The sequence below is a fragment of the Arachis hypogaea genome, chromosome 13 (genome assembly GCF_003086295.3).
Source record: "Arachis hypogaea cultivar Tifrunner chromosome 13, arahy.Tifrunner.gnm2.J5K5, whole genome shotgun sequence".
Classification (NCBI taxonomy): Eukaryota; Viridiplantae; Streptophyta; class Magnoliopsida; order Fabales; family Fabaceae; genus Arachis; species Arachis hypogaea.
The window spans coordinates 88,037,803-88,050,850 of record NC_092048.1 but is presented as its reverse complement, the minus strand read 5'-3'; positions in this window follow the sequence as shown (position 1 = coordinate 88,050,850).

Here is a 13,048-nt window from a genome sequence, read left to right as displayed (position 1 = left end):
ATTGAAGCTCAAATCTCACTAGGTAATTTGCTCAAGCTCTTTTCTATGTTCCTTAAAAATACTTCAAGAAAGCTCAAAAACAAGTTTCAAATCTAATCAATGGAATGCCCTAAAAAGGGATTTCTTGAAAATTCTTTGTTGTTTTACCAAACTTATTTTCTATACTAGGCAACATGCAAATAAAACTATAAGCAAGCTAAGATATATAAAATCAACTAAGCAAAGCACAATGTAATAAAATACTAACAAATATTCACAAAAACATAACTATTAAAAACTAGAAATAATGCAAAGTGTTGAGAGAAAGAAATTTACGCCCCAAAATTGCGGTTCCTCCCCCACACTTAAACATTGCACGGTCCTCCGTGCATGCACTCAATCCGGGGGTGAAGAGATGTGAGGCTCCACCTTCAGCTAGTGGGCACCGGGGCTCCGGGTTGATTTCTCAATTAAGTGGCCTAGGTTGCAAGTAAATCATAAGCAAGAGTGAAGGCACAAATAACCCTAGGCAACCACAACTAAAGTGAATTGAATATGTAAGAAGTCGGATATTAAAGTTGTGCAAGTGAAAGCTCAAAATTAACTTAAAATGGCACAATTAACAATAACCAATCCAATGATGAAAATGGACTGCTTATTCATCCTTAGGAATAATGAAATAATCACATGTATAAGGTGCTTGTTACAAAAAGTGACAAGTCTTGGTAGGAATCAAGTCAAGTCGACTCAAAAAAAATGCAAGGCATTAACAATAGAGTGCATAAACTTGATATGCTACGATTTAGGAAATTGCACGATCGGCAAAATTCCTTCCGGCAAGTGCACCGGTTATCGTCAAGTAAAAACTCACAATAGAGTGAGGTCGAATCCCACAAGGATTGGTTGAGTGAGCAATTCGGATTAGAAGTATGTTCTAGTTGAGCGGAATCAAGATTTAGATGAGAATTGCGGAATGTAAAATTGCATGAATTAAAGAGCGAGAATCTAAATTGCTGAAATTAAAAGGGATGGGGTGATTGCATGAATTTAATTGCAGAATGTAAAGAGAAAGTGGTAAATCAGAAATGGGGAGTTCATTGGGTGTTAGGAGATATTGAGATCTCCGAATCAAAACAACTTTTATCCCTTCCTCAACCAATGCATTCATTGAATTTTGCTTGGCAATCTTATATGATTGGATCCCAATCCCTTGGCTCACCAATTCTCTCTAAAAACAAACAAATTCCCAATCCCTTGGTTTAAATGTTCATAAGAAGAGATGATGCTCGATCACTGATTATACCACACAGTTTCATGAACCACAATTTGGTAGGATTACATGTCACAATATCCATCCAAACCCCAATCCAATTCACTGTGAGAAAGCTTCTCTAGCATGAATCCTCCATTCCTTTCCCAAGGTTCCGAAGGATTCCAATTATGGGTAGTTTCTTTCCCAAGATAACTACCCAATGGAATTAGATCGAGAAGCTTTCTAACAAAATTCAAGAGAAAAGATTGAAGAAGAAGATAAAACTATTATTGATTCATTGAATTACAATAGAGCTCCCTAACCCAATGAAAGGGGTTTAGTGAGTCATAGCTCTGAATTCAATTACAAAACTAAAAGAAAATCATCCAAAGTTCCCCGTGTAAAAAAAGTAAAAGTCCCCCTCAGGGGCTGGATTCCCCTTCCATCCAGTCCGTTCAAATGCAGAAACTAAGGCCTTTAAATAGGCTCCCTAAATTACAAAATGAAAATGAAATTCAAAGCAAATTACAATCAAATGAAAATAAACTATTCTAGATGATTCTTGTGGCCTTGATTTGGTGTTGTTGATGGGCCTTGCTTGCTTGAAGGGTAGAGTGACATAATTGATCCAAAAAGGATAATGATCCATTAAACTACACTCAAACGTTGCACCCCCCTTTCTTGAGTCGTCACTTTGTTCTCTTGTCAACCTTGCCAATTTGATGCCAAATATAGACTATTATACCTCGTTGGAAAGCTATGGATGTCAGCTTTCTGACGCAACTAGAAGCACCTCAATTGGATCTCTATAGCTCAAGTTATGCTTGATTGAAGGTGACAAGGTTGCTGGTTGGTTTGACAGCGTTTAAGCCAACGTTTAAGTCACTTAAACGTGCTCGAAAATGCCAATTTTGGGAGCTCAGTTGCATTGTCCACCCCATACTTTTATACATCGTTGGAAAGCTCTGGATGTCTACTTTCCAATGCAACTGGAAGCGCATCATTTGGAGTTCTACAACTCGAGTTATACTCCATGGAAGGTGAGGAGGTCAGCTGGCCTGATTGCATGTTGGTACTATGCTCTTCTATGCACATTACGGGGCCGTTTTCTCCCTCAATTTTTAGTATCCACCATGCATGCCATATATGCTTGGAAAGCTCTAGATGTCTTCTTTCCAATGCATTTTGAATCATCTCATTTGGAGTTTTGTAGCTCAAGTTATTTATGTTTGAAGAAGGCATGGTCAAGCTGTTCCATATAACACGTTTAAGCTCCAGTTTAAGCTTAAACTGGAGCTTAAACGCTGGCACTCCCTGGAGGCACAAGCTCGAGAAACTGAAGCTTAAACGTGGAAATGAGAAAGCAACCCTGGAGGAGAAAAAATAGTCGAACACGTTTAAGCTCCAGTTTAAGGTTAAACTGGAGCTTAAACGTGGAAATGCTCCCTGGTGCATTTCTAATTCTGGCGTTTAACTTCCAGTTTAAGGTTAAACTGGAGGTTAAACGCCACTTTCAGCATTTCCTTAGCTCTCATGGTTTTGGCGTTTAAGCTCCAGTTTAAGCTTAAACTGGAACTTAAACTCCACATGTGATATTCAAGCTTCCTTTATTGATTTTGTTGCTTCCTTGCCTAGCCTCTTCTTCCCTGAAATCATCCAAACAACTGCATCAAAGTCTTGCAAAATTTCATGAGAAATCTTTCATTCATAGCATTCAAGGAATATAACTAAAAACTCATGGAATTTGCATCAAAATCTTCATGTTTGAATGATTTAAGACAAGCATGACTATTTGGCCCAAATGATTACTTAAGGCTCAAGAAAATGCATAAAACAACTAAAAATAACAGAAAAATGCTAGTGAAACTAGCCTAAGATGCCTTGGCATCAATTAACAAGGAACAAATACCTTGTTATGTGATTATATTCACTTAAAGAGCATGATGAGTAAGTATTTCCATTCAATTCACTAAAGTGAAAGTGCACAATTCATAATTAAGTTTCCAAATAATGATAGAGTCTAACACATATGGTAGCTACAACACATGCATTAAACTTGCAATTCATCTAGGCAATCAAACAAAGACTTGATACATATATAGTGCACATATTCATTAAATCAAAATTCAAGCAAAAAGCAACCCAATAATCATCAAGCAAACACTTGCAATTTATTTAATTGTCAAACAACTAAACTAAAGCAAATATAATTACCAAAATAAAAATAAAATGCAAACAAAACAAAGTAAAACAAGTAGAAAGGGGGGCAAAAGCAAGAGAAGAGAGGGGTGGAAGAGAGAAGAGAAGTAGAGAGAAGAGGAGAAAAAAAGTATAAGGGTGAGAAAACAGGGGTGTGCGTACGCACACTTAGCAAATCAGGGAAGGTGTGCGTCCGCACCAGGTGTGCAAACGCTATCAGCAGAGAGGGAATCAAGATGCGTGCGTATGCACCTAGATGTGCGCACGCATAGAAGGTAAAGAAATGGAGGGTGAGCGGACGCACAAGTGTCTGCGAGCACACTGAACAGAGAGGGGATTAGATGGTGTGCGTGCACACAAGCGTGTGCGCATGCACAGAACACTTTTTTTTTAAGGAAAGGATCAGGGTGCGTGCGCACGCACAGAAGCATAAGAGGGGGGTTCATACGCACAGGCTGTGCCAACGCTCCCACCAGAAGGGAAGCAAGTTGGCGTGCGGATGCACACGTCTGTGCGTCCGCACAAAGAGTGCCTAAAAGAGCATGTGTGCATACGCACAGGTACGTGCGCAGGCACAGGTCGCAGAAAACAGGGGAATGCGCGTGCACAAGCGTGCTGGCGCTGCGAACAGAGGGCAAAATCGTACGTGTGCGTGCGCAAAGGTCGGTGCGCACGCACAAGTCGCAGAAAATAGAGATTTTGTGCGCACGCACGGGTGGGTGCGTATGCACAGATGCCCTGTTTTTCAAATATTTTTCTTTCAAAATCTAAGGTACCAAGCCTTAGTTCAATCAAAACCAAATACCAAAACATGCAAGAACCCATAAATTCATGATCCAAACTAAAATTAACATAACTAACTCAAAATTAAACTAATTCTAAGCTAACCAAGCATAACAAAAAGTAAATAAGTCAAAATATGTACAAGAAGAGGAGAGTTAGAACAATGTTACCAAACACTTTTATTTAATGTCTTTAAGTTAGACAATTGGGAGAGCCCTTGCTATGGTGGCTTGTGCTTGACTTTCCCACCAATTGGGAGAGCCATTTCTCCAATGTCCTCCGAGATCCCAATCCTAACAAAAGACAACCAAAAAGCAAGCTATTTACAATATTCACAAATGCACAATAGCAAAAAAAACAAACACCATTGTAACTCCCCAACAATGGCGCTAAAAACTTGATGAGTAAGATTTTGCACCGGTTTGGATTTTTTCCATTCAAGATAACTTACGTTGCAAGTATAGACCAAACCGGCAAATTAAATCCCAAACATCAAAGTTTAATATTTCTAATTTAAACCGAGAGTAATTCAACCTCGGGTCGTCTTCCCTAGGAGTTGCAATTAAGTGTATAATTTTTGGCTATGGGAGAAATGGGGTTGGATGATAGCAATTGGTAAGAAATTAAAATGCAAGGTAACTTAACATGCAAGAAATTAAATGAAGGCAAGTAAAGGCAATGAAAATGGAAATTGAAAGCTAGAAATGACCCTTGGCAAGAAGTGGGTAATTAAGGATTTCTATCCTAGTTGTGGACCATAAACATGGTAATTGTGTGCGAATTAATCCCAATTAGTCAACCCTACATCGAGGATAAGTCAACTAGGCATAATTAATCTCAATCCCTAAGTCCTAAGTCAACACTAGTGGGTCACTTAGAGTCAAGAGAAACCAAATTAATTAACAACCCTCACACAATGTGGAATGGACATCCACCACTCAAGTTCACCCAAACCACACAATTTCTCAACCAAGAGTGAGAAAAACTAAGCAAAATCCCAACCAAGCATTTGGTCAAACACTTGGTGGGTATGTAAAGAAAGCATGGTAAAATGACAAGAAATAATAAATGCTACAACTACTAAGCAAGGAAAATAAAGATAGCAACTCAATAAAGCAACAAATGACATGAAACATAAAATTGCATTGAATGTAAATTAAAGTGACAAGAGTGTGCATGAACATAAAAGACAACTAAAATGAGAAATTAACAAGATAAACAAGGAAATTAAGACAATAGAACAAGGAAAGGTAGAAGAAACTAGATTAAAACAAGAATTAAAAGTAGCAATTACAAGAAAATTAAACTAAAAATCCTAGGTTCTAGAGAGAAAGGGGAGCTTTTCTCTCTAGAAAATAAACTACATGATGCAAAACTAGCCCTAATTTCTCCCCCCTTCACATGGAGTGAGGCCTTCCTTAATATAGTACTCAATCAGCTTCAGAAAGCCCTAAAATTAGGCTCTGGAGGCCAGAAATCACCCCCAGTGATTTGCAATAAATGAGTCACGCCCTGGGACGTGTGTGGACGCACAGGTGTGTCCATATGCACACATGCTGATTTTCTTCTTATGCGTACGCACAGGTTGTCGTGCGTACGCAGACATGGTTTTGCGACTTTTGTGCGTATGCACAGGTTGTCGTGCGTACACACACATGGTTTTGCGGCTTTTGTGCGCACGCACACTCCAATGTGTGCTTCTCATTTGTTTTCTTCATGTTTTCTCCCTTTGTACATGCTTCCTTCCACTTTTGCCTTGCCAAACTTGCCGCTAGGATCTAAAATCACTCAACAAACAGGTCATGTCATCGAATGGCATAAAAGTGATTAAAATAAGCACAAAATAGCATGTTTTCATATTTAGGCACAATTAAGGGAGAGAACACAAAAGCATGCTATTTGGATGAATAAATGTGGGTTTAAGTGATGAAATCCACTCAAATCAAACCAAAATACACCGAAAAATATGGACTCATCAATGATATAAACAGTGCATAGTTGAATTTGAATCAAAGTATGTTGGTGCATAAGGAATAGGAATTTAGAGAACTATTACAAATTCTCTGAATTAAACAAAAGCTTATTCCTTGAAGCAAAAGAAATAGTAAAAAGAAAATAAAGAAAAGCAAGGTCCAAGACTCTGAGCATCAATGACTAGGAAGGTCAAATATGATTAAAAGCTCAAAGAGTTGTTTTCCTAGTCATATGCTTGTGGTGTAAATGTGTCAAGTAATCCTTAAGATAGAGCACTAAGAGTTGAGATCAAGTGAATTTAATAGAGTATGCCAAAGGCTTTGAGCACCACTCTCAGGGAGTAACTGAGAGAAAAATCAAAACTAAAAGAGAGTTCCCCAGTTGAGTGCTTGTGGTGTTTTTGCGTTAAGTAAAGCTTGAAACAAAGCATTTAAAGTCACCTCTAGGCTCAAGGTGTAAAGCACCAAAGAAAAGAGAATGAAAGAAAATTTGCTATGTCCAAGGATTAACCCAAGGTAAAAAGGCCAGAGAATTCAGAATATTATCCGGATTCTAATTCCAAATGACAGTGACATTCCTCTGATTCAAAGGATAGTGCGATGCCAAAACTATTAGTGTATAAACTCCACTTTAAGAAGAGACAGGGGCTTACTTGAGTACTCACTTCTCATGCAAGTTCACACCCTAAGTTTGCAATAGTTTTGGTTGTTTGAGGACAAGCAACAATTCAATTTTGGTGTTGTGATGCGTGAACATCTTTCTTATCTTTTCCTAGTGAATTTGCATTTGAATTATTAAGTTTAATCAAGATTTAAATACTTTTTAGCCACTATAAATGCTACTATGAGTTGTTTACAATTTTGTTTATTTCAGGTAGCATTCGGATGGATTTGATGGAGTTTTATAGAAGAAGAGAATGAAAGTGGATGATGTTGTCAACCCTGACCTCCCTGCACTCTAAGGAATATAACTTGAACTAAAGAGCTCCGATTGATGTGATTTTAGTGGCATTGGAAAGCTAACTTCTAGAGCTTTCCAACGATATATAATAGTATACACTTCCCTCCCATTTGGTATGGTCAAGGTGGCGCCTAACTTGGAATTTCTCAAGTTACGCGCCAGAACCACAAATTCTCCAAAGGCTTGCTGCCAGGGCAGCGCCTAACTTGGGATTTCCCAAGTTAGGAACCAGAAAGGACTTTGAGACCAAGTTAGGTGCCACATTCTTCAAGTTAGGTGCCAGGAGGGAAACAAAGGAGAAGTTAGGCGCCACAATCATGAAGTTAGGCGCCAGGATGGATTTTTGCACTAAGTTAAGCGCCACATGAAGGAGCCAGCAGCAATTCCATTCGGCCATGGCAAAGTCTAACTTCACAAATGTGAAGTTAGGCGCCAATACTAGTATTTGACATGGTCCCCACATAAAAAGAAGTATTCAAAGATTTTGTTTTATATTTTGATTTAAACTTTTATTTTATTTACAAATAGAAAAAGATATTATTTAGTTTTAGAAAATATATTTTACATTAATTAGGATTAGATATAAAAGGGAAAAGAATCAGCCCTTCGGGCTCACCTCTTCTTTCTTACCTCATTCCGTACTTTATAGTTTTAGAAAACCTTAGTTTTCTCTCTGAACCATGAGCAACTAAACCTCCACTGTTAACGTTAGGAGCTTTGTTTATTCTATGGATTAGTACTATTACTTTTCTATTTTAATTCATGTATTGATTTCAATTTCAAGAATTGTTTTTGTTCTTCATCTTATGAATCTGGGTGAAACAGAAGTATGATTGTTATTCTAATTGAGTTCTTGTAAAACTTGGAAAAGCAATTTACCTGAACAACAGCTTGAAAACAAATTCTCCTAAACCACTAATTATCTGGACTTAACGGGATACGTGACATATAATCCTCTTATATTTGGATAATTAGGGTTTCTGTGGCACATAAACTAGTTTTGGTAACTTAACCCTCTAATCGAAATCAAGTGACCAAGGAATTGGCGGATGAAGAAGGTTAGAGGAGACTAGAAAGGTCTAAGAAATTAGGGTTTAGTCATATATAGTTTGCCATGAATTCAATCTTGCATGATTAAAATAGTTGGTAAGAAAAGTTAATCCAGAAAATAAACATCTCTGAAACCTTAACTGTTTTCTCCATATATTTCATAACCTGTTTACTGCTTGCTTTATTAATTCTCTGAATTTACTGTTTAATGCAATTGAAACCCAAATACCATTTTTTGCTTGTCTGACTAAGCCAATGACTCAATCGTTGTTGCTTAATCCATCAATCCTCGTGGGATCGACCCTCACTCACCTGAGGTATTACTTGATACGACCCAGTGCACTTGCCGGTTAGTTTGTGGGTTATAAATTCCACACTAACTTGCCGGTTCAGTTGTGGACATTCGAAATCTGCGACTAAGTTTTTGGTGCCCTTGCCGGGGATTGACTGTGATTGACAACTAACTGTTGTTTGATTGCATAGATTAGGTGTTTTTAGCTTTTGATTTTTATTTATTTCTATTTTATTATCTAGTTTTCCTAAATTTAGTTAATTTTATTTTAAATTTTTTGCTTAATTTAGAAATTAAGTTTGGTGTCCCTTTAGTCATTTTATTTTGTTTTTCTTAATTGATTTTCTTTCCTTTATTTTCAAAATTGGTAGCTTTTTTTTCTTATTGATTTTCGAATTTCTAGTATTATTTATTTATTTTATTTTATTTTATTTCTTTTACACAGGATACCTCATTGGGAATTCTCTGCACTCTGACGTAAAGATTTCCACTTTTCTTTGTTTGCTTTTGTTTATGAGCAGGAACAGGGACAAAGAACCCCTCTTTGACTTTGACCCTGAGATTGAGAAGACTACAAGAAGACGTTTACAGTCTCAAGGATAACTCTCAGAAAGAAGTTGAAGAGTTCACCATGGAGGGTAACCCCAACAACAATGCAATCAATGCTGATCTTACTAATCCAAACGCAAATGGGCAACCTAGGAGGACTCTTAGCTCTTATACTGCTCCGAGCCCAGATTTTTATAGGAATAGCATTGTTGTGCCCCTATAGCTGCAAACAACTTTGACCTGAAGCCTCAGTTGATCTCTCTTGTGCAACAAAGTTGCCAGTTTCACAGACTCCTGCATGAAGATCCCAATCTGTTTATTTCTAATTTCTTACAGATCTGTGATACTTTGAAAACTAATGGGGTAAACCTTGATGTCTACAAGCTACTTCTCTTCCTATTTACTGTGAGGATGGAGCAAAGCAGTGGCTTGATACTCATCATAATGAGAGCTTGGACACTTGGGATAAGGTGGTCAATAGGTTTCTAACCAAGTTCTTTCCTCCTCAGAAGCTGATTAAGTTGAGGACGGATGATCAGACCTTCAGGCAGAGAGAGGAAAATTCTCTCTATGAAGCCTGGGAAAGGTACAAGCAGATACTTAGGAAATGTCCTCCTGATATATTCTCAGACTGGATCCAAGTGCGGATATTCTATGATGGAGTCTCTGAGACAGGAAGGATGTCTTCAGACAATTCTGTAGGAGGGTCACTCCACATGAAGAAGACCCCTTATACTCTTCTGAGAGGACCTCTGTGAAGAAGAGAGTTATGGAGTTGGATACACTGGATGCTATTCTTGCTCAAAATAAGGCTATGTCCCAGCAAATCAGTGCCATTACACAACATTTGAGTGGAATGCAAGTTTCAGCTGTTAGTACTCAAGACACCTCTTATGATATGAGTGGTGAGACATATGACTATGGCCAATATACTCCTAAACAGGTTAATTTTATGGACAACTCCTCCCAGAATCCCAATAATAATCCCTATGCTAAGACATTTAATCAAGGATAGAAGAATCACCCTAACTTTGGGTGGAGAGACCAATCTCAGAGGCAACCGAACTTCAACAATTCTCATAGCAGTTTCAATCAAAATAATTTTAACAACCATCAATTTCAAGCCTCTCAGCCACAGCAGGCGTCCATTCAGTCTCAGAGCACTCCTAACTTATCCTCTATAGTTGTTGAACTCTCCAAGAGCACTCACAGTTTTATATAGGAGACCAGAGCTTCTCTTTAGAACTTGGAAATACCTGAGAGATCCCTTAACACTCTTTCTGGTTACACAGTGATTAATCCAAGAGAAGAGTGTAAGGCCGTCACAGTGTCAATTGAACCAGAAACAGTGGAGGAATTACAAGTTACTGAGGAGTGAGAGAAACCAGAAAAGACTGAGGGTACCAAGGTACACGCCCAAAAGCTCCAAAATGATTCTCACAGTTCTTGGAAGTTTTCAGACAGTTACAAATCAATATTTCTTTTGCTAAGATTCTGGAGCAGATGCCCTCCTATGTTAAGTTCATGAAGAGCTTCCTCTCTAAGAAGAAGACTGACGATCTGATTTCTATCGATAAAGAATTTTCACAAATATTATCGCGTTGTAAGTATAGTTTCTAAACCAACAGAGAATCCTTTCGTACAAAAGTTTTGGTTGTCACTTAAGCAAACCCAATAAAATTTATAACTGAATTATTTAAACCTCGGATCGTATCTCAAGGAATTGCAGGGAAGTACGATTTATTATTGGTTATGGAAAATAGTATTTTTGGGTTTTTGAAAAAGGTTTGAATGAGAGAAATAGATTGCAAGAATTAATAAATCAATAGCTAATAAAACTCTTGGCACGGTATAAAAATTAGAAGTCCTATCCTAGTTACCCTTATCAATAGTGATGAGAATTATATTTTGCTCCCCACTAAGTCAACCTCTAACTATGAAGGTAAGTCAAGTGGATAAATCAATTTAACACCTAAAGTCCTAGTCAACTCCTAAGAAAAGACTAGAGTTATAGGAATTTAAATTAATCAGCAAAGATAACAATTATTAATCACGATGAGTTTGACAACTCAAGAGTTACCAATTAATCAACCAAAGCCAAAAGGGAAAAATCTAAATTATTTAGATAAATAAAAGAAAGCAATCATAATTCTGAAATATCTCAAATTGCATTAATAAAAGAAAATCAATCCAAACATAAAGAGTTCATAAACTAAATTGAGAAAATAAATAAAAGGAATATTAAACCTGGAAATTGAGAAGAAGAAAATCCTAATTCCTTTAAGAGGAATCCTAATCCTAAATTCTAAGAGAGAGGAGAGACCCTCTCTCTCTAAAAACTACATCTAAATCTAAAATTCTGAATTGTGAATGTATGATAAGTTGTCCCCCTTTGATTCCTCCATTCTCTGGCTTATATTCTGTGTTTCTGGATTCAGAATTGGGCCGAAAAAGGGTCCAGAAATCGCTGGGGGCGTTTTCTACAGATTCTGGTACGTGGCGTTTGTCACGCATTCGCGTGGGTCACGCGTTCACGTCATCTGGGAGTTTTTCTTGTCACGCGTACGCGTCGATCACACATACGCGTCATTTGCGTTCTGCTCAAGGCACGCGTCCGCGTCAGTCACGCGTGCGCGTCGATGCCTTTTCGCGCTAGGCACGCGGCCGCGTCGTCCATGCGTTCGCGTCGCTGCCTTTTCTTCAAAACCCCATTTTTGTGCTTTCCTTCCATTTTTGTATGTTTCCTTTTTGTTCTCTAAGCCATTCATGCCCTATGAAACCTGAAAATACTTAACACACAAATCATGGCATCGAATGGTAATAAAGGATAATTAAAAATTAATATTTTTAAAGCATAAGAAAATATGTTTTCACATATATCATAAAGTAAGGAAGGAAAAGTAAAACCATGCAATTTACATGAATGAGTGGGTGAAGGATTGAGTAAATCACTTAAATTGAGCACAAAATACATCATAAAATATGGGTTTATTAAAGACCTTAAAGGGAGATGAGACAGTGGTCCTAACCAAGGAATATAGTGCAATAATTCAGAGCAAGCTGCCAAGAAAGATGCCAGATCTTGGGAGCTTTCATATCCCCTGTACTATGAGAACATCACTTTTGACAAAGCTCTATGTGATCTTGGTGCAAGCATTAGTCTGATGCCATTGTCTGTGATGAAGATGCTACAAATCCAAGAAGCACAGCCAATAAGGGTAGCACTACAAATGGCAGACAAAGCTTTGAAACTGACACATGGTATAGTGGAAAATGTCTTGGTCAAGGTTGGAGAACTTTTCTTTCCTGCAGACTTTGTCATCCTTGACATGCGGGAGGATGAGAATGAATCTATCATCCTAGGAAGACCATTCCTTGCCACTGGAAGAGCTCTAATTGATGTCGAACAAGGAGAATTGGTTCTGAAGATGCGTGAGGATTACTTGGTATTCAAGGTTTTTAAACCATTAACTCACTCTGAGGAAGGAGGCTCTAATCCAAGCCTCCAAGTATCCTTAGCTGAAGCAGAGCAGAGTGCACAGCTCAAACCTCGTTTGGTGGGAGTCAATACCATTCTTCCTGATATCAAACCTAAGTTTGATGTTAGATGTGCATCATCCACCAAGGAGGGGGACCCCAAGAAGAAGGTGCCCAAGGGTTGGAGGAATAAGAAGATTCTCACTGAAGATTTCTTACCAGGAATGAAGGTGGTATTTACTAAAAGTTCAATCCTACCTTATACAGTGAGCAGGATCCTTTCTCTTGAGCATATTGAGTTAATCCATGAGAGCACAGGAAAGAAGTTCACAGTGAGAAGTGAAGAGATAAGGGCTTATGATCACCCCCTCCTTAAGAGAGCTGACCATCAAGCTAGTGACGGTAAAGAAGCGCTTGTTGGGAGGTAACCCAATACTGAGTAACCTTTGGTTTTTCTTTTAGTTTATTTTCTTTATCTTTGATTTTTATTATTATTAGTATTCATAGTTTTCCTTGGTTTTCTGATGATTATA